The sequence below is a fragment of the Phyllobates terribilis genome, unplaced genomic scaffold (genome assembly GCF_046119375.1).
Source record: "Phyllobates terribilis strain yellow unplaced genomic scaffold, ASM4611937v1 Scaffold_13__5_contigs__length_258822181, whole genome shotgun sequence".
NCBI lineage: Eukaryota > Metazoa > Chordata > Amphibia > Anura > Dendrobatidae > Phyllobates > Phyllobates terribilis.
The window spans coordinates 113,215,278-113,237,744 of NW_027362773.1; the positions used below are offsets into that span (position 1 = coordinate 113,215,278).

The 22,467-nt window shown below is 42.7% G+C and overlaps 1 protein-coding gene across 1 annotated transcript in view; it reads left to right on the forward strand.

Annotated features, from left to right (window-relative positions):
- Positions 1–7,232: 7,232 nt before the first annotated feature.
- Positions 7,233–22,467, forward strand: part of LOC141173913 (serine/threonine-protein kinase D3-like) — an 84,242-nt gene continuing 69,007 nt past the window's right edge. Inside the window, exon 1 of the mRNA XM_073658460.1 lies at positions 7,233–7,445. The gene's annotated coding sequence lies outside the window, so the exon portion shown is untranslated. The remainder of the gene's footprint in view (positions 7,446–22,467) is intronic.

Below are 22,467 nucleotides of genomic sequence, written 5' to 3' on the forward strand. Positions count from 1 at the left end.
TGGTTTTTTTTATTATTATTTTATTTTGAATGGGGCGAAAGGGGGATGATTTAAACTTTTATATATATTTTTTTTTTTTTATATTTTTTAAAACATTTTTTTTTACACTTTTTGCATGCTTCTTTAGTCTCCATAGGAGACTAGAAGCAGCACTTGTCTGATCACCTCTGCTACATAGAGGTGATGAGCAGATCACCTCTATGTAGCAGAAATGCTCCTGTGCTATGAGCGCCAACCACTAGGTGGCGCTCATAGCGATCAGTACATGACAACCACCAGGGTCCGCTGCAGAGCCTGGGTTGTCATGCCCACCCATCAGTGACCCGCGATCACGTGACGGGGTCACCGATGGGCGGGGTAAGTGACGCACTTCCGGTACAGCGCTGTTAAATGCCGTTGTCAGAGATTGACAGCGGCATTTAACATGTTAACAGCCGCGGATGGATCACGATTCCACCCGCTTCTGTTGCGGGCACATGTCAGCTGTAATAATCAGCTGACATGTGCCCGGTTCAGTGTGGGCTCACCGCCGGAGCCCGCACTGAACAGGGGGTGACAGCCTAGTGCGTACTAATACGCCCCAGGCTGTAAAGAGATTAAAAGTCAGAGACTTCAGACACTGCAAAAAATTAGAACCTAGGATAAAAACAAAATCAGCAAAAAAATATATTAAGCAAATAGATAAATAAATAGTAATAGTACATATAAATAACATAGGGGACTTAGCGTAAAAGCCATCTCACCGCGACAAGACCCTAACTTTCATGTCACTATGTGTCAGCAGACCTCAAATTAGACAGGGAAGAACCAGACCCAACTGTTCAATTACATGCCCCTGGAAATCTATACAGCCAAAATGCACAGTCCAAAAATGGGGAGCCACACCCTTGTTTGTACAAAAAAACTAAAGCAAAACCAAAGAAATGAGCCAGAACACATGTTGGTATACGTGAAATGTGTAGGTACACGTTCACACTGTGGCCTTTTAACAGACAAAGCCTAGGATAAAAGCAAAATGAGCAAATACCCTGTAGTAAGTAAAGAAATAGTAATAGTACATGTAAATAACATAGAGTAACTTAGTTGACACTATTTTGATCAAACGAGCGTAAAAGCCATCCCACCACCACCACAAGGTGACCCAATCAGGACGGTACCTAACTCTTGTAGTTCACCTCACTATGTGTCAGCAGACCTCAAAATAGACGGGTGCCGAACAGGACCCAGACCCGACTGTGCAGACTGCAAAAAAATTAACCCACTGTGGTAGATTTAGGTCTCTTTCATATAGCAGAACAGTATATACCAGCGTGTATGGCTTTACATGGAACTTGTATATAGTTCTATTGTGCCTCAGTAAGATATTTCACCCTAGATTTTTTCTTACTATGGAGCATGCCAGTATTGAATCCAGAGGTATATAGTAGGGTTTCTTTGACTGTTATCAGTACCGTATAATGGACACATACATGAGCGGTGAATGGGGCTGTGTTTTAATTCATTGCACAGTGGATGAACAGTTGCACAGGGAAAAACTGAAGTAGTTGCACTCTGTGGGTTACAGGGTGTGCGAGCCACATCTCTTCAGATTAGCAAGCGATGGCAAATCCTAATGATATTACATCACCTGTAATGTTAAGAAAATCTTTTTACTGATTCCTATGACATATGGTGAAAACTTAGCACAAGTAATGACAGATCAGTATTTGTTTCTTTTTAAGTCACCAAACGCAGAACATCCTAAAAGGAGGAGAAGTACAAATGAAAGCGTCGTACTTCCCTGTTTTTAAACCAGTTTCCCAAATGCATGCAAAAACTGGACAGGGTATACACGAGCTTCACTGTCCATCACGTTTTTATTTTTAATCTGTATTTTTCCTTACTGGTGGTGGAATAACCACTTTAAACTATTAAGTAACAAATAAAGTTGTACTCTGTAAAGCTATAGCATGCAAGTCGGAAATAAATGAAATTGGAATTGCATTACTGCTCTAGAAATTAGGAAAAAAACAAAGATACTTAGCTCATAAATTGGCCAATTCATGTCAGCCTAGTAGCCACAACAAGGCGATCCTTTTTGCTGGAGTCCTAATCTAATGTGACTCCTCTCATGGGCTGATAGCCTACATTTATATGGGTAGACAGGATACCGCTGTGATTAAAACCGCCATAGGCTATAGGAAGTGACGTTCAGTCTTTTGATATTTGTATACATGGCCTCTCTGACCGAGCACTCCACCCATCAGCCTATGGCGGTTTTAATCACAGCAGGATCCTATCTACCCATATAAATGTAGACTATCAGCCCATGAGAGGAGTCATATTAGATTAGGTTCCCAGCAAAGAAGGTCACCTTGACGTGGCTCCTGGGCATACATGAATTGGCCAATTTATGCACTAAGTATCTTTGTTTTTTTCCCCTGTTTTCTAGAGCAGTAATGCAATTCCAATTTCATATATTTCATGAGTTCAGCTTTATTTGTTAGATATACTGTATATGGAGATGGCTGCTCTGAGAATACACCTGTTCACACCAGTTTTCAGATTGGAGTTGTTTCGAAGGAATGTGACAGTCGCGAAACTTTCTGCAATAAAATCAAATGCAAATGCAAGTGTGAACACACAGAAGATGATATGATTTTTTTTCTGCAACATGTGCATAGATTTCTGCAAGCTCCATTCAGATTAATGAGACAGTAGAAATTACTGCTGCAATGTGCATGTGAATATATCTGAATATATCTGAATTTCTACTCTGCCATTTGCATCCAACACTTCAGTCAGCAGCCACTGAGCAGAAACTTATCATAAGATGGCAGAGGAAGATCCTGGTGACTCGGCTCCTTCTTGCAGTCAAAATGGAGTATGAGAAGACGAGGCTGGACAAGGATCTTTTTTTTATGGCATAACTCTCTCTACAGTGAGAAGAAACAACTGATAGTCTTCATACCTGTCCAGTCAATAAGATGATTGAAAAGCTGAGATGAGCCTAAGGCGATTTCCAAAGAGGGTATATTTACACACTACTGAATTTTTAGTCCTTTGGTGCCTTGAAGTACGTTCCCCCCCTGCAGACACGTTACCCTGTGGTGAATAAGAATTCATGAAATTCCATTTATACACTGAAGCTGAATGCTGTCTTGTTTTCAGGGCATGCTGTGCTTTTTAAAAACTGTAGTACAAACTATTGGCTGTGATTATTCTTTCGATATTTTACAGGTTTTCTCCAAGATTTCAGTAGGAAAACCACATTAAAGGGAATCTCCGGCCTTAGGCTACAAGTCTGCAGTCACTCTATGTGACTACAGACTTGTGAATCCTCAAATTCCGCACCGTCAGGATTTTTCCGGTGCCGACGCCGGGCACGTGACCGCTAGCATGTGATTTGCGTACATGTGGTCACGTGCCGACTAGACGTGCGTGGCAAATGTATAGAGTGAGGTCAGATACAGTCTAGTCGGAATGTGTCTAGAAGTATGCAAATCACATACCTGCGGTCACATGACCTGGCACCGGCACCGTAAAATCCTCACAGTGCGTGGAATGTGAGGATTCACAAGTCTGCAGACTTGTAGCCTAACGCCGGACAACCCTTTTTATTTAAAAAAATGCAACCACTGTTTTTTTTATGCACACTTATGGTCTCATAGAGACAGTTTTAGGAACATTTTGCTCCTGGAAATGTTCCCATCTTCTTCACTGTAAACATTGTTGTGCTGTGCATGTCTGGGGAATACAAGGTGACATCATACGTGCAAGATTTGGAAAATCCTGGAGGTGACTACAGCAGATGACAATCAATGCGACAGGGATGTAGGTGAATACCACAAGGCATAAGACTGGGGTGACATATAGAGCTTGACGCAAATGTTTTGCAAAACCGAGCATCCATTAAGAATAGGCAAGACATTAGCAATTAACTTCTAATAATGCAGCGGAAAGCGGCTACAACATTGGGCAAACGGCTTCTTATCAGATGCACTTCGGTGCCAAGCTCCATGTGTGAGCCCATCCTGACTGACTCTGCACAGTATGAATGCCCACTTAACTACTTACAGGGCATTAGCGCACAGCATGGGGCAGGTAATTAATTTTTTAATTTATTAACTTCAGCAACTAGGGAGATGTCAATGAAGATTGGAGGAAGTGTGTTTGGACACCGGACTGCATGACTTTTCCATACGGTGTGAATGGCCACCGTACTCCTCAGAGGTTGTTATCATACAAAAAGGGGCATTTTAAAATTGTATTTTATCACTTTTGTTGCATCTTAAACAATGGGAAGGATTTTCAATTCATTAAGGCATGATGGCGATTTGGGGTGGTAAAATGTCAAGACAGGTTCTCTCTAACACTTTATAAGAGACAACTATTCTAAGTCATTTCAGGTAACTTTTCAGAAAAGGCTGTCATACGTGTGTACCTCATGAATTACTCTATTTATGGTCATTATATGACTTTTTTTTTGTGCATTTTTCCCCAGTTTTCCCCTCTGCAGGCTTTATTTTTATTTTCAGTTGTCCCTGAGCTGGTGGATGGAGACTTCCTGCTATGATATCTTCTATACACAGCACACAGAGAGAGGGATTCCTGATCATCGCTTTTGCTCATGAGACAGAAACAGCAGAGGCATAGAGGACATTTACAGCATTACTGAGCAGTGTAACTTCAGTACTTTGACTGACTCAATAGAAGGCAATGGGTGAAAAACGGTACAGAAACACACAAAGAATTGACATGCTGCAGATTTAAACACACATAAAATCCTGAAAGGAAAATTCCTGATCATATGCACAGCACTTCAGGCTTGTCATTGCATTAGCTGGCACAAGAATTCCCTAGCGTTTTTGGCCCATTTCCGCTCGGAAAAAAACACTGCGGAAACGCACCAAAAATGCAAAATGTGCACATAGCCTTACTGTTGCTCTTATTCATTCTCGTCTGGACTACTGCAACTCTCTTCTGATCGGTGTCCCTCTAACAAAACCTTCTCCTCTCCAGTCCCTCCTAAATGCAGCAGCCAGGGTCGTATTTCTATGCTGCCGCTTCACCGATGCCTCCACCCTGTGCCAGTCATTACACTCGTTGCCCATCCACTATAGAATACAATACAAACTCATCGCTCTCACCCACAAAGGTCTCCACAGTTCTGCACCGCCCTACATCTCCTCCCTCATCTCTGTCTATCACCCTACCCGTGCCCTCCATTCTGCAATTGATCTAAGTCTAACATCTTCCATAATCCAAACCTCCAACTTTCGTCTCCATGACTTCTCTCCTGCTGCACGGGTTTTCTCTAATGCACTACCCCGAACAATCCAATTAATACCTAGCTCCCACATTTTTAAACGTGTTTTAAAAACACATCTCTTTAGACAGACCTATCACCTCAGCTCACTAACCTAACTCTTCCTTGCTCCTTCGTTCTAAATTTTTCTAAGAATCTGCTCCCTCCTATTTATCTGTCTCCACATCCTCCATGCACTCAATAGCACTTGGTAACTGCACTTACACAGATACTGGCTGATACTGGATCCTGCAATTGATTTGAAATGCCTTATTTCTTATAATGATGGCTGGACCGTACATGACAAGCACTTCTTACCTATTGTGTCCCCCCCCTATTTCCTTATAGTCTGTAAGCTTGTGTGGCACCCTGCTGCGCACAGGTACCATAGGACCCAGGGTGCATGGACGGACTTCTCCACAAGAGGCCCTCATTACATACAAACACCTCCACCCGTCCACCTCATACCACCAGAGGGAGCCCGTTAGGGATATATATATGGAAGGTGGAGCCAGGCAGCTCAGTTTAGTGAGTGAGTTGTTGGAGAGCGTGCTGGCGCTGAGACCAGTGAAGACGCAGCACGTCCGCTGCTGAGTTCTGGGGGCCCCGAGTGTGGCCGACGGCAAGAGGAGAGAGGAGAGAGGAGTTGAGGGGGCAGAGGAGCATTATAGGCTCACCCCGATATACAAACCGGACACCGGGTCGGCGCCTACAGGGTCCCTTTATACCCAGTAGGGATAACCGGCATCCCAGGAGGACTACAAGTCCCTGGCAGACCTGAAGCTAGACCCACACAGGACCAGGAACCACAAGGCCCCAGCGTCCAGGGAGAGTGGTTACCAGCAGAAGGTCCTACTACCGAGTGACAGGTGAAGGAACAGCACGACACATAAGCTAGGCCCAGTTGCAGGCTGGCCAGGAGCATACAGAGAGGCAGACACGGACCAGGAGGCCTTATACCCGCTCACTGGGGAGAAGTCCTGAAGTGCACCCACCCTACTGAGTACCCTGGACCGTACCTGACATCAGCACTAGTAAAGGTATTGAAGCGGATCCCCTGTCTCTGTCAGTTACTCCTGCTGCGCCATCCGCCTGCACTACAAGTCCCAGCATCACCACCATCAAACTCCATACTGCCCCAGGGGCCCGCTCCACCTGTGGGGAGAAGAAACACCTCAGCTGCCATCCCATCACCCCCCGGAGGTCTGTAGCAGCGCTGGTAAACCTTACCAGGTACCACAGGTGGCGTCACAAACTATTTATTTTATTTTTCCTATCCAAGTTACAAACCCCCCTTTTTGGTTGACCGCCCTGGGCCACGGACCGGGCCAGCCACCGTGGTATCCCCCACCAGCATCCATAGGCCCGGACGCCGAGTACCCCATTGCCCCGGGGGCGCGTCACTTGAGAGAAGCAGGACCCTCACTCCTCCTGTAACTGTTGAACTATGTGCTACTTTGTATATTTATTGTCTGTACATGTCCCCCCTAAATTGTAAAGTGCTGCGGAATATGTTGTCACTTTATGAATAAAATTAATATTATGTATAGATAAAATTTATATGCATATATAAAAGAATGCAAAACTACAGAATAAGACACATAACAAAACAAACATCAACAAATAATGAGAAAAAGGAAGACGAGACACACAATGTACAAAGCTCTCGGAGACGTTGGAGCAAGCACAGGTTTTGTCGCCACAAATAGTCATAGTGTCACTGTCTATCTAACTTTGTTTTAGGAGTAAGAAAAAACTTTTTTTCGGATATTTTAAAGTCAAAGAAACTCCAGGAAATGTAAAACTGTAAATTGAGTGATGCAAACATTGGTGAGACGTGTTCGGGGAGGCTTATCTGCCCAGTTTTTCCATTTCCTAATTGGCCACAAGGCTTTTTCTTCATGTGTATGAGTGCGCCAGGCTCCCTGATGCCTCATCCTTCATGTCACAACCTCATCTCCTGTATGAAGTTAAGGAACTTCCAAGCAGGCAGGGGAGGGGCGGACAGGACAGAGCAGCTCACCAATTTCCTGTCTCTGAAGTTGTACACAGAAAATATAAGAACACTTGAGATGTTCAGGGAGGAAGCTGTGCTGAGCGAAGCAGCGCAGGCAGCCCAGCGAGCTGTCACCGGCAGCTCCAGCAGCTCTGAGCGCTGGTAAGGAAACTTTCTTATTGTTACTTTGTTCTTTATACTGTTACATTTCTATCCTTTCCCTTTTCCCTTTTACTTTGGGACTTTTCCCCTTTGCCTTCTGCTCTTTCAGTCCCTTTCATGTTGCGGTTTCGTGTTGTCATCCTCTCGGTGATTATGTCTTTCGCTTGCCCACAATTATTTGTCATCGCCCTTTGGTTTTCTTTTTTATTTTGTTTAACCCCGTATGTATCTTTGCTTTGATATATTTCACTTTTCCATCTTCCATGCCTGTTCTTATATTTAGATTTCTAAGTACAAATACAAATATAGACTTTTTTTCATGAGCTTTTTTGCAGAGTTTAGTCCTACACGTAAGTTTGGTGATTTCTAGACCTTTCTTGTTTAATCATTATATCATTTTGCTATTTGAAGCCATCAAACATTTTTTCATTAGTTTATGTTTCAGATGTAGCTCTATCTCTATACTATTAGTCTGGGGCTCACCTGCTGTAGATTGCTCTATGGCTCTGATACTTTGTAGCAAAGTGCAAGTAAATGCATTGTACCGCGACCTCAACAAGCAAGAATGTCAAAATCTTTTTTTTTGCAACTTGCCTTTTACATGCAGATCGCAATGTGCCACATTCACTGCAGCATAAAGCGCTCTTTAGCCATGCGACCTGTGTCGTGACCAAAGATGGCCATGTGCCTCCAGCCTTAAAATTACGAAGGATAAAGCAATGATATTTAATGATAAGGGTCCATGCAGACAACATAATTTCCGCCCAATGTTGTTCTAAGGGGCCGTGCACATGTCACATTTTTTCTTCGGACTGAGTCCGTCCAAGGAAAAACAATCGCAGCATGCACAAATTGCATATGTTATTCGGATTGCATTGTATGCAAATCAATGAGTCCATGGAAAAAAAAATCGGACAACACTCGGATGACATCACGGACTGACACAATGAAGAAGATGGAGAATTTTTTTTTCCATCTTCTGTTCTGTGAACATAATCTAAAAAATGGCACTGCATTTGTCCTATAATATTAAAGTTAAAAAATGTGTATTTTGGAGAGATCTATGGTCATGCATAAAGTTCTCTGGGACATCCTAGTAATTCCCAAAAGCTCAGATTATTGGGTGACATTGCTCTGTCAGGCTATGATCACATGTTGCTTTTATGCAGCTTTTTTTTTTGCTGTGTCTTTTTATGCAACATTTAAGCTGCCTTTTACAGTACCAGCAAAGTCTATGAGATTTCAGAAATCTCATGCACACATATTTCTTTTTTTCCTGACTGTTTTGTCATAGAGCTGCTTTTTTGCAAAATGCATCATGTCACTTCTGTCTGCGTTTTTGCATCGTTTTTCACCCATAGAAAGCAATGGGTAGTGCAAAAACGTAGCAAAAAACGCAGGTATCAGGTTTTGCTGCACTTTTGGTGCCAGGAAGTTGAAACGTATTCTTTTTTTATGCAATAAACTTTATCAGCATGCACAAGAGTCAAATGTACCCACAAAAATGCTGCAAAAATGCTGTAAAAAACACAGCAAACACTCAGCAAAATCTGCTTTTTTGACGTTGCTTCTTTACTGCCAAGAGAACTATAGTCTTGTCCAGAGCTTCATAATGGACGAAAAGGAGTTGAACTGTATATAAAGCTCTATGTTTCATAACTTAAATATTGTATCCAAATGTTATTGTTGCACAAAACGTTAATGTGGCTCTGACCAAAAAGATTGTGCACTCCTGTGTTTAATTGTGCAACATATCCCAGTTGATCAGTAATATACGCACTCAATACGCACTCAATTCTTCTTTGAAACGTTCCAGCATTTCAGACGAAATATAGTTTAAAGATCCGGATGTGGACCATAAGACTCCTCCAACCTCATCCTTGGCCAGCTAATCCCAGCGCTGCTAGAGTTGATTGACAGGTCTCTCACCAAGTACACACATGGGAGAGGCCTCTCAATCACATGCACCAGCACTGAAAGGAGTCTGCTCTCCCTATGGTCCCTGGTTGGATCTTTAAACTATATGTTCTGTGAAATGCCAGAGTGTTTCAGAGAAAAGTATACTCCAATTCATGCTGTCTGCAATTTGGGCGGCATGAATCAGCTGTTAGATTCTCTCCCTTTAAGGGTAGGTTCACGCGAGCGTATAAAAAATCATTCAGAGTTTCATCCAAAAAAGTGGGACAATTTTTTTTTCAATTGTCAGCCATGTGCAGTCTGTTTTTTTACATTTACAGTTTCCTATGTTAGAGAATTTCAATGTATCCGTAAAAATCGGATGCTTTACTGTGGCTCCATACGGCATCTGATTTTTTTTCTCGCACTTATAGACTTGAATGAGAGAGTCTCATCCGATTTACGCTTACTCCTCCCTTTTGTACATAGCCGTATTACTCCTCCATTTTGTACATAGCCATATTACTCCTCCCTTTTATACATAGCCATATTACTTGTTACGGATCCGGGTAGTGGAACCTCTGTGCTGCGGTGCAATGAGGGACCAGAGGGGCGTGACTAAGTATCTACTCGGCCTGACCAGGTCGCACGGCGGCTCAGTCGACTCCGTGAACCAGGGAGGGACCGAGCAGAGGGACGAGGTGCCACTCTGGGACCGACCTTGTATGAGAGCAGGTGACTCCCACGGGTCTGAAGGCAGTAACTGACCAGTACAGCGGAAGAGCACGGCAGGCAGGCTGACAGGTGGTCCAGGTAGTCAGGCAGGCTGATTCGGCTGATAGCCAGACAGGTGCTCCGGGTAGGCAAGCTGACGGAAACAACAGATAACAGGCAGGTGCTTCTAGGTAAGCAGACTGGCAGGCATGACAGGTAACGGGCAGATGCTTCCAGGTAAGCAGGTTGGCAGAGCCCATAGACAGACTGGCGCACTGGACTGAAGGCAGACTGTCGGGCTGGAAAGTAGTCAGACTGGCGGACTGGACTGAAGATCAGACTGGCGGACAAGACTGACTTGCAGAGGACCTGAGGGCTGAAGCAAAGTAAGTATCACAAAGCAACAACCTTGCACGGGCACCTCCATATTGGAGGAGGTGCTTTAAATAGGGAGAGTCCTCCGGCCATTGGCTTGGGGACTTTTTAGGACGGCATGCGCGGCCCCTTTAAGAGGGAGGGAGCACGCGCACGCCTTAAGCACAGTGCCCGGGAAGCTGCGTGCACCAGCAGCAGGGAGGCCGGAAGACGCCGGAGCAGGAGCGCGGCGGTAAAGGGGAACAGCGTCTCTGCCTAGCAGAGGGCAGAGACGCCGATGCTACAGTACCCCCCCCCCTTTACGCCCCCTCTTTTTTAGGCTTGCAAGAAATTCTTTAAGAAGAAGGGGGGCATGGATGTTCTCCCTGGGCTCCCAAGACCTCTCCTCCGGGCCAAACCCCTTCCAATCCACCAGAAAAAGGTTTTACCTCTTACCCTTTTGGTGGCCAAAATGTTCTCTACCTCATAAACGTCCTCAGCGGAGACCCGAGCTGGGGTGGTATCTGGATTGTCAGTAAAAGAATTAAGAACAACAGGTTTGAGGAGAGATACGTGGAAGGAGTTGGGAATCCGTGGTGGCCGAGAGTTTTAGCTTGTAAGCCACGGGATTGATTTGCTTGAGAACCTCAAATGGACCGATGAACTGCGGACCCAACTTATACAATGGTATTTTGAGCCGAACATTTTTGGAGGAGAGCCAGACCCTATCTCCCGGACGGAATTGAGGTGGATCAAGACGTCTCTTATCGGCATGTTTCTTCATCCGCTCAGAGGACAGAAGAAGTGTGGATCTAGTGTTCTCCCAAATGGTAGAAAATTCGCTGACCAGAGACTGAGGACCTGGTTGATACGTTCCACGTGACCATTGGACTGGGGATGATAAGCAGAAGAGAAGTCCAGGGTGACATCCAGCAGCTTGCACGTAGCTCTCCAGAAGCTCGAAGTGAACTGAACTCCGCGATCAGACACAATGTGGAGGGGAAGGCCAGCTCAGATGCGGACGGGAGACCAGGCAGAGGGATGAAGTGAGCCATTTTAGAAAAGCGGTCAGTGACCACCCAAATGACAGTACAACCGGCAGAAACAGGGAGATCCTTAATAAAGTCCATAGCTATGTTTTGCAACGGGGCGGAAGGTACAGGTAAGGGCAGGAGATGACCAGCGGGAAGATGCCTGGAAACTTTGTTACGGGCACAGGAGGAACAAGCTGTAACGAAATCCGCAACATCCTTGCGTAGAGAGGGCCACCAGTAATGCCGGGCGATGAGCAGGAAGGTCTTCCTCTGGCCAGCATGGCCGGCTAATTTGGACTAATGACCCCAGAGAAGAACCTTCTTACGATCTGTAACAGCTACAAAAGTAGAAGACGAGACAGGTCAAACGGGGCCACAGTCATTATTCTGGAGGGGTCGATGATATGCAGAGGCTCCTCTTCTTGGTTGGAGGACAGGAATGAGCGGGACAGAGCGTCGGCTTTAACGTTCTTGTCCGCAGGGCGGTAATGTAGAGTAAAACAGAATCGGGCAAAGAACAGAGACCACTGGGCCTGAAGTATCAACCTCCAGGCTTGTTGCAGTCCTTATGGTGCAGCACAGGGGCGGAGGAGAAGGCTTGTTTTAGAGAGATGAAGGCCTCCTCCGCTTCGGGAGTCCACTCCTTGGGATCCACTCCCTTACGGGTGAGCACGGAGATGGGAGCGGTCCGGGAAGAGAAATGAGGGATGAAGAGGCAGTAATAATTTGCGAAGGATGGCTCGCTCGGCCCCTTTAAGAGGGAGGGAGCGTGCTCCCTAAGCACAGTGCCCGAGAAGCTGCGTGCAGCAGCAGCAGGGAGGCCGGAAGACGCCAGAGCAGGAGCGCGGCGGTAAGGGGAACAACGTCTCTGCCTAGCAGAGGGCAGAGACGCCGATGCTACATTACTCCTCCCTTTTGTACATAGCCATATTACTCCTCCCTTTTGTACATGGCTGTATTACTCCTCCCTTTTGTACATAGCCGTATTACTCCTCCCTTTTGTACATAGCCATATTACTCCTCCCTTTTGTACATGTCTGTATTACTCCTCACTTTTGGATATAGCCATATTACTCCTTTATTTTGTACATAGCCTTATTGCTCCTCCCTTTTGTACATAGCCATATTACTCCTCTCTTTTGTACATAGCTGTATTACTCCTCCCTTATAGACTTGAATGGGAGAGTCTCATCCGATTTATGCTTACTCTTCCCTTTTGTACATAGCGATATTACTCCTCCCTTTTGTGTATAGCCATATTACTCCTCCATTTTGTACATAGCTGCATTACCCCTCCCCTTTGTACATAGCCATATTACTCCTCCCTTTTGTACATAGCCTTATTACTGCTCCCTTTTGTACATAGCCATATTACTGCTCCCTTTTGTACATAGCTGTATTATGCCTCCCTTATAGACTTGAATGGGAGAGTCTCATCCGATTTATGCTTACTCTTCCCTTTTGTATATAGCCATATTACTCCTCCCTTTTGTGTATAGCCATATTACTCCTCCATTTTGTACATAGCTGCATTACCCCTCCCTTTTGTACATAGCCATATTACTCCTCCCTTTTGTACATAGCCTTATTACTGCTCCCTTTTGTACATAGCCATATTACTGCTCCCTTTTGTACATAGCTGTATTACGCCTCCCTTATAGACTTGAATGGGAGAGTCTCATCCGATTTATGCTTACTCTTCCCTTTTGTACATAGCCATATTACTCCTCCCTTTTGTACATAGCCATAAATGGGGTTAACTTCTTCACATGGTTTTACATAACCGTGCCCCTTTTTACTGGCCATGGCCCTTTCCTACTACCTGATTGCTGCATCTGGACATTGTAGCTCAGTTTGATCTGAAAACATCCTAGGGCCGCTCTCAGAAAACTCATGACGTGCTGCTTTCTGGGAAGCATCTATGGTGCATGCAAGATTTGCCAGCTCTTCCAAGAATCTGAAACGTCTCCTTTTTTTTCTCTGGAACATCCCGGGTGTTCCAGGAAAGTTGGCAAATATCTCCAAAACAAAATGATCAAGTGAGGACAATAAGTCACATGTCAAGTGCAAAGTAAAAGAGTCTCGTGCTATAATACAAGTCATGTTATTAAAAAATGTGGCCACAACTGCTAGCAGTGAGAAAATAACTAAAAAATGTATACTCATCTTTTTATGCATCGCCGTTCCTGCCCAGTCGTGTCCTCCCGCCAGCCTTCTGTTTATATGGCTGCAGCAATGATGTCCCGTATACCTCAAGTGAATGCTGTAGCCAATCACTGTCCTTTGTTATTCGCCAGTCATATATCGTTAAGACAATCATTAGGTTAGAATATCAATTCCCTAATATACAATTAAGAACAATTACAATTAATTTATTGTCATGCTAGATATGGGAAGGACCCAGCGTACAACGATGGGAAAGGAGGGAAGCCCAGCAGCTAGGGAGAGTGGAGACCCTAGGCAGATTTAATATCACCCTGACTCCCCTATCGTCCCTAAATAGGTTCCGTACCTAGCGCCAAGCAGGATACCTTAGCCCTGGCTGTCCCTAGAGCTAGACCCTAGGTAGGGAGGAGGAGGGATGAGCACTAGTCAGCACAACTGCAACTAAAGACAAACCAGGGAAACAGACAAGGGGATACACTTAGCTTTGAGAAGACACCAAAGAGATTACAACCACAATCCACAAAGGAACTCCAAGAAGAATCTAGCCGACTGCTAGAACTCCAGACCTGAACAGAGGAATTTACTCTATCACCAGTGATTCTCTGGAGAAACTGAGGGTATTTAAAGATCCAGCAAGGGTGTGTTAATTAGCAGCAGAAGGTGGAGATCACTGTGTAGTCCAAGAAAGGACAGGATGATGAAAGGATCAAGAAGGTGTCTGCAAGGCCAAGCGCAGAGACCTTCTACAGCCGGATCCAGAATGACTGTCTGTCAAACCTGATACACCTGTGACATTTATAATTTAACTATTTTTTAAAGATGAGCGAATCGATTTCATGCAAATTGAATTTGTCTTGAATTTTAGGAAATTCTTTACACATTGCAGAAGATTGTCAGCCAGAGAAGGCTCATAAGACATTGGACATAGCCCGGGGTGGACTTCCCCATAATGCCTTGTCCTTATCATATCACATGGCATAGCACAGCCAATCAGAAGGGACTATCATAAACTGTATAAAATCAGAGGCAGGGAATGCAGCAGTCATTTTATAGTGAATCTGGATCATGAGAGGACGTCCTAGCTCACAGCTTAGAAAAAAGCAACCCTCCACGCTGGCACTGAAATGTGACACTTTATTGTCATGTATAGTTACCTTCCCTAGTGCCCTCAATTTGCCTCCTCCACTGAGAAAAGTGTTCCAGTCCACCTGTATCAAATATGGCCACCTCTTTGGCACGAGGTGCACAATGGTAAGTATTAGCCATGCCTTCCTTGCCTATCCTGTGCTGTGGAGGTATAGTTTAGACTTACTACTTCTCTGTATGCTACTGGGTTAGCTATCTTTAATGCAGGAGGACTGGAGCACTTTTCTCAGTGGAGGAGACATTCAAAGGCAAATTGAGGGCACCATGTTCGGTATGTGCACACAGCATCTTTTTTTCAGGCGGATTCCACCTTTGTTTCGCCTGAAGAAACACTAAACAATATGTCAAAAAGAATGATCACATGCACTGCAATGTGAAAACCACTTGCTGTGTACATGTTTCGTGTTACGTAACTTTTTTGTAACTGCTTCAGGCTTCGAAAGTCATGAAGCAGCTAAAAGAAGTGACCGATCCATTCTTCTGGCGGTTTTGACTTAGGATCCGCCAATATGTTATAAATGGAATTCTAAAAAAAGAAAAGTCACTGCAAAAGACGTCCAAAAAGTCGTCAGTAAAGCTAAAAGTCGTCGTAGGATGACTATATATGATAAATGTATAGTCGCTTTTCAGTACCTAGATAGAGGCACTTTCTTAGTACCAAGATGTCATCCGAGTGTGGACTGATGTTTTCCACAGACCCATAGACTTGCATTGCCAATTTTGATCAGACGTGTCTCCGATTTTTTTCCTTGGACCACCCAGGACAAGGAAAAAATTGGAAATGTGCACAGCCCCATAGACTATCATAGGTACGAGTGTGATCCGAAAAATACACTTATCCAATATAATCAGTTATGTTCACGAGCCCTGGCTCTGAAAATTAAAAAATGATACATAACAAGCATTGGGGGTCGTTTAAACTTTAGATAAAAGTTAAAAAATGCGAGATGTCTGATTTTTTTCGCTCAGCAGTTGATTGTAGAAGCTTTGAAAATCCTCACTATTTTTTTTTTGTCAGACAAGAAAAATGGTTGACACACGAATTGTAGTTATTGACACACGGACCAAAAATGGATCCGGCACACTGAAAAATAATAGGTCCGGTTTTCACAAAAAACGGCAAAAAATGGATGTGCAATGTCACATATCAAACAGCAAAGATCACATTCTGCCAATCCTACATTGCAGCATAATGCAATACAATGTGATTGATTTGCGACTGGCAGGTTGCCACAAATGCAGCATGCTAGTGGCAAAAAAATAAACCAAAAAAACAACACCGAATAGATTTTTATTTAGCTACAAGAACGAATGGATCCAAATAGGAAGGAAGGTATAAAAAAAAGTCTTTAACTTCTCTTTACATGGCAGTGTGTGTAGAGACTTAATGGGGTTGTCGACTGCTTCACTATTGATGACCTATTGTTAGGAAAGGTCATTGATATCATATCGGTGGAGATTTGACACCCAGCATTCCCCACTGATCTGCAGGTATCTATTGAATGGGAGCTGATTTGCAGTATCCCGTGTTCCTGGCTTATGTGTTTATGGAGATGATAACAGCTGTTCAGTGCTGTGAATCAACCCCTTCCGATCTCCTATTGACTACTTACCCTAAGGCAAGGTGTGATCCAATTCTCTTAGATGAGAAGATGGAAAAAAAAAATCCTCCATCTTCTCCATTGTGTCCGTCTGGGGAAATCGGACTGAAGTTACATGTCATCCGAGTGCAGTCTGCTGTTTTTCATGGACTCATTGACTTGCATGGCCGAATATCGGATCAAACTTGGGCATACAGCGATTTTTTTTATTTATTTTTTTTCCTAGGACAGACTTTGCCCAAGGAAAAAATCGGACATGTGCATGATAGATAGATACATAGATACATAGATATCCGTGAGATTTTTCCTTTTCTGCCATGCATGTATTGCTTATGTACATGAATTAACTTAATAAATAAATAAATGGAAAAAAAATTACTTGGGGATCCCTCCATTTTTTGTAACCAGCAAAGGTAAAGCAGACAGCTGTGAGCTGATATTATGAGGCTGGGAAGGTCCCTGCTTTTTGGGCCCTTCCCAGCCTAAAAATACCAACTCACAGCCTCCCCAGAAGTGGCACATCACATGAGATGCTCCAATTATGGCATTTCGCCTCTGCTCTTCCCGATTGCCCTGATGCGGTGCGGTGGCAAACGGGGTAATGGAGCTTGGGGTTGATGTCAAGTGTGAATTGTTCAAAAACACAGGTGACATCAAGCCCTGGGTTAGTAATGGAGAGGTGTCTATCATGCACCTGTTGTACTTAATTTGGAGTGCTGCTTTAATTTTTTTGTCTGTCTATCTATCTATCTTTGTACATGGTTAGCACATAAAAATCTGTAATTTCTATTCTGCGTATTATTCCGGCGCGTGTCACACGGATGGAACACACGTTTTTTTTTTAAGCGTTCGCGTGAAAGGAGCCGGAATCATATCACACAGCTGTTTGGGGAGCTGATCCTTTACACTAAAATTTATTGCAGCAAAGAAATGGTTAATACGTACAATGTTGGGAATGATCACAATGCAGGGAAGTACATACACGTGAGCTAAGAAGGAAAACAGCACGGGAAGCACAACATGGGGTGATTGCTTCATTGGGAAATTGGTTAATTTAGGGTTTTTTTGTGTAAAGTTAAAGCTCATTATGTTTTTTTTCATGAAATGCTGAGTTTGCCTTTGTGTTATGTGTATATAGGTGTATATAGATGTATATAGGTGTATACAGGGGGTTATAGTGACGTGTTACATCCACTGTTAGCTGATGAAACGCATTCCTGGTTTTCACTGATTGTTATGTCTAGCGGCACAGACCAGAAAAACGCCAGAAAAACAGAAACCGCCCTCTGTACTGACAATTGTCACACACCATTTTGAGTTCATTTTAAGACATGAGCATGACATTTCTACAAATCCCATTCATTTTGTAAAATGCTGCATTTTTCTTTTCAATACGTAGCGTCAAAAACTCACCCAAAACTCATTGTGGGAACTTAACAATTTTGCATATTTTGCATTTAAAAGAAGTAAATGTAAAATAAATCTCTCTCCACTGTTGCACAACTTTGTACTTACTCTTATATAAGTAGGAACATTTTTCGTGCCTTGTGTTACACAACATTTGCATCATCAAATTCCAGTTGTGTGACTTGACTACAACTGGTGACGCTCCACTAAAAACATGGAGTAAAAAAGCCAACTCTAAAGGGGTTGTCCTACTGTGTCAATCCGGTTTTGTTAGAAAAGACCACCAATGAAAATGTTATCACAATGTAGCTTACTATTGAAACTCCCATCAATTAAAGGGAGTGACTTTTCGAACCAAGTACAGGCGCTTGGTGCACCCTTGGTGTGGCCAAACATTTAAGTGCACATTCCCACCTGCTTGTTTTCTCTTTATCCCTCCCTTCTTTGATTAACATCTCTGGCTTCATAGAGTCATAGAAGGGCAGAGATAGATGGAAAACAAGTAATGGGAAGGTATATTTAAATGTTTGGCCACACCAGGGGTGCACTGAGCGCCTGTGATTGGCCTGAAGTCATTCTATGCTGACAGATTCCCTTTAAGCTGTAACCAGTGAGAGAAGCTGCAGCAACTGTTTCATTTCTCAGTAGCGCAACCACAGGTGAAATTAAAGATTTTTTTTTCCCAGTTGGAAATTGCCTGTCCACCATCTGCAGATTTTTTAAGTTTGCTCACCATTGCCAGGTCCAGTGCTGTTTCCTCCACTGCTCCCTGTATGTGTATGTCTGCAGCGCTGACGTCACGTTGACACATCATCAGTCAATCAGTGAGCTCCACAACTCTGAGCGGCTTGTGCCGTCAACTGGGGCAGATCAGATGATCTCAGTGATCGGCTGCAGTGCTGTCAACATGACATAACCACTGCAGACAATATCAGACACCAGGAACGGCGGAGACTCAGCGCTGGACCCAGAGAGGGTGAGAAAAGCACTTAAAAAAAACAGCAACTGTTGGACAGGGGATTTCTGAATCCGGAAAACCACTTTAAATTGTACATATTTACCATTGAAATCAATTGACTGCTAGCATGAGAGGCAGTATTTTTCAACCAAATACATAGGGATCCCAAAAATGCAACTTACCTCTAAAATGTTTATTTTAATCTAAAGAATCCCTTTAGAGGGGTTGTCTGGGACTTTAACATTGATGGCCCATCCTTAGGATAGGTCATCAATGTTTGATCATTGGGGGTGCAACTCCTAGCTTTTCCGGAACTGCTCAGATGCGCAGCTAGTGGCCGCAGCCGGGTACTGCACATCTGCTACCTATTCAAATCAATAAGGGGTGGATGTGCAGTACCCAGCCGCGGCCACTATTCCATCGATGGAGCTGTGCTGAGCAGTTTCGGCCGACACCGGGAAAAGGTGATCGGCCAAGGTGCCAGGTGCCGCACCCTCACCGATCAGACATTGATGACCTATACTAAAGATAGACCATCAATGTTAAAGTCTCAGACAACCCCTTTAAGTCAAATACACTTTTTTTTTACTCATTTGAAGTTGGAAAGATGCACTTACAATACCAGTAGATAAGAATACAGACTTTCCTAGTAATTCTTCGCACACAGTAATATCCGAGCTTTGTTTTTTGAGCCCATCACAATATGAATGTCTGAGAGGTGCAGACATTAACCAGATACATCCGTTTATTCCGCACACGTTACAGATATACATTCAAATAAATGAATTATCCGTGACAGAGGAAGGAACTATTGTGAGTGCGGCTTTTGATAAATCATCTCTTACATGCAAACACTGTCTTATATATCCATAGCTGGCTCAGAAATATTCTCATATATTAAATTTACTAGAGAAGGAATGGAAAATATAGTTTGCCAGTTTCTAGCCACAGCATTTACTAAACGCTTCATTCCATAGGACAATGCGTTAACCAAGTGTCTGCCAAAAATTCAAGAGCCTTTCAGCCTTGTGATCAAATACATTCTTTTTCTAAGAATGTTGTATTATTATTATTATTTATTATTATATTAAACTAGTAAAACACACGTTGGGGTAATTTCAGCATTGGACTGGCCCACCAGAGGACCGGAGGATCCTCCGGTGGGCCCTGGCAGAAGAATGGGAAGTGGACCCTAGGAGTAAGGACAGGAGCATTTTTCCAATTCGCCAAGTTTTAAACCATATTGCCTCCTAAAACCCATTAAATGGGTTTTTCACAGTGCCATGACTTACAGGAGGATGACACCCTATACACCAGTCATTTGACCCTTGCAGACGATCACTGGCCTCAGTATTCAGGTGACTGATGGATGGGACGTCATCCCTTCTGGTGAAGCAGCCAGCGATTGGAGCAGAAACTAACATTTATTTCTTTATTTTATAACAATTCCTTGTAAAAAAGTTATATGTAGGTTTTTTTATGAGGAGAAACGAGTGTCTAATGACACAAATAAAACATCATATACATATTAAAATCAAAGATAGAAATCAGATCACCTCATTTACAAATTGTCTCCCGCTGGTGCATGGAAGCATCAAGTTGCTTACGGATCCATATCATAAATTGTAAAAGATTCTCCATTTAAGTAAATCAGTTAAAAAGCAACTTCTCATAATACTTGGGGAAAAGGAGTGTCTGCAGTGGCTCGATGGACAGAGAAGCAGACAACCAAACATAGACTCAAGGATTCAAACCCAGGAACCCTTTATTTTCTGTGAGCTGGTGGGGGGAGACTTGCTGCTGTGATGTTTCTGATACTTATCACAGCACAGAAGAATAGATTCCTGCTTTTCATTCCTTAAAAGGGCTGTCCAGTATTAAACTACAAGTCTGCAGTCACCCTATGTGACTGCAGACATGTGAATCTTCACATTGCACTCACTGTGTGCTGTAAGGATTCTCCGGTGTCAGGAACGATGGTCACATGGCTGCAAGTATGTGATATGCAAACTTCCGGCCACATTCCAATTAGACTGTTTCTGGTCCCATCTAGTCGGAATGTGGCTCGGAGTATGCATATTACATACTTGCTGTCACATGACCGTCTATTCCCTTTCCGAAGAATCCTCACAATGTGCACTGAGCGCGATGTAAGGATTCACAAGTTTGCCGTCACTTGCAATGACGGCAGACTTGTAGTTTAAGACTGGACAGCCCCTTTAATCACCACACAGAGAGAAGCAGCAGCATTGATGACATTCTCCAGCAGTAGTGATCAGTGTAGGTATGAATCCAGCTCTAGGATGAGGTAAGAGACTTGTTAGAAAGCTCAATAGCTTTTTTATGTATCTCCTTCTCACTCTTTTTCTCACTCCTCCTTCCTGCACAAAGTGTAATTAGAGAAGTAACCTGACATCTCTCTGTGCTGGCAGTGACTGCTCAACACAACATGGAATTGAGTTGGGCTTTTCCTTTAGAGTAAATGGTGAGTTTAGGAGGCAGGAGGAAACTTTGTAATATATCTTACTAGAAAATTATGTAATATATAGAAACCTTATAGAATAAAGAAATAATATTATAGAATAATATATATAAACTTTGTAACATATCTGTTAATATACAAAAAAGGATATTTAGACTCTTTAAAGTCATCTTTTAACACTAATAAAACCATTGAGAAATAAAGCTATATAGAACCATATAATATTGTTTGAATATTACATTATTATTATTGTACCCCCGAAGAAGCAGAACGCGAAACGCGCGTAGGGGTATGAGGCAGTGTGGTCTCTGGAAATGGCACATGGTTGGTAATGTATTGTATATATCACACATAGGTGATCAGGGTCTCAGCATATATATGAGGGTAATGTCGTTACATTGAAGGACTCTGTGCATCTTTATACTTTTCTTGTGGCATTCTGGGCTATGGATATTAATGTGTCTACAGGTTATAATAAAACAAGTATGTAAATATGAGCATGACTACTTGGCTAAAAAATATAGGTGCATACAAAATGATGAATTAAGATTAGAATATAATTATGTACTTGATCTAATATATGGTGATTAATTGATATAAAACCTTTAGCCATATTTATGTAATACAACTGGAATCATACTAATGGTCATCTTTACTATTAATAATATATCAAAATAACATATATATATATATATATATATATATATATATATATATATATGATCACTAAGATCAGGTTGTGTATATATATGAAATATCGGTGTAATTCTTCGGGAAAGATTGATATTAATAGTTTAGTGATTTTCTCGGATCATGTGATAATATTTGAATTACAGTATGTTCACGGACTGATTAACCGCTGTAATTACATGCCCAGATGTTATATAACTTTCAAGTGGGGCCACACTGCCTAATCTTTTTAAATTGGGCTTTTAGGGGCGTTTTTATATGGGGATGTTGTTGTGTGTAATTTTTGCTATAATAAACTTTTCAATGTATTCAAACAATATTATATGGTTCCATATAGCTTTGTAACATATCTTACAACAAAATTCTGTAATATATAGTAACTTTATAGAATAAAAGAAACAATATTATAGAATATTTATATAGAAACTTTGTAACATACTTTACTGGAAAATTCTGCTTCTTTCTCCACTTAAGAGCTACTGCTTAGTAGCTCATAAATGGAGAAAGAAGCAGAATTATCCAGAAAGATATATTATGAAGTTTCTTATAAATGTTTGTCCTATTGATTTATGCA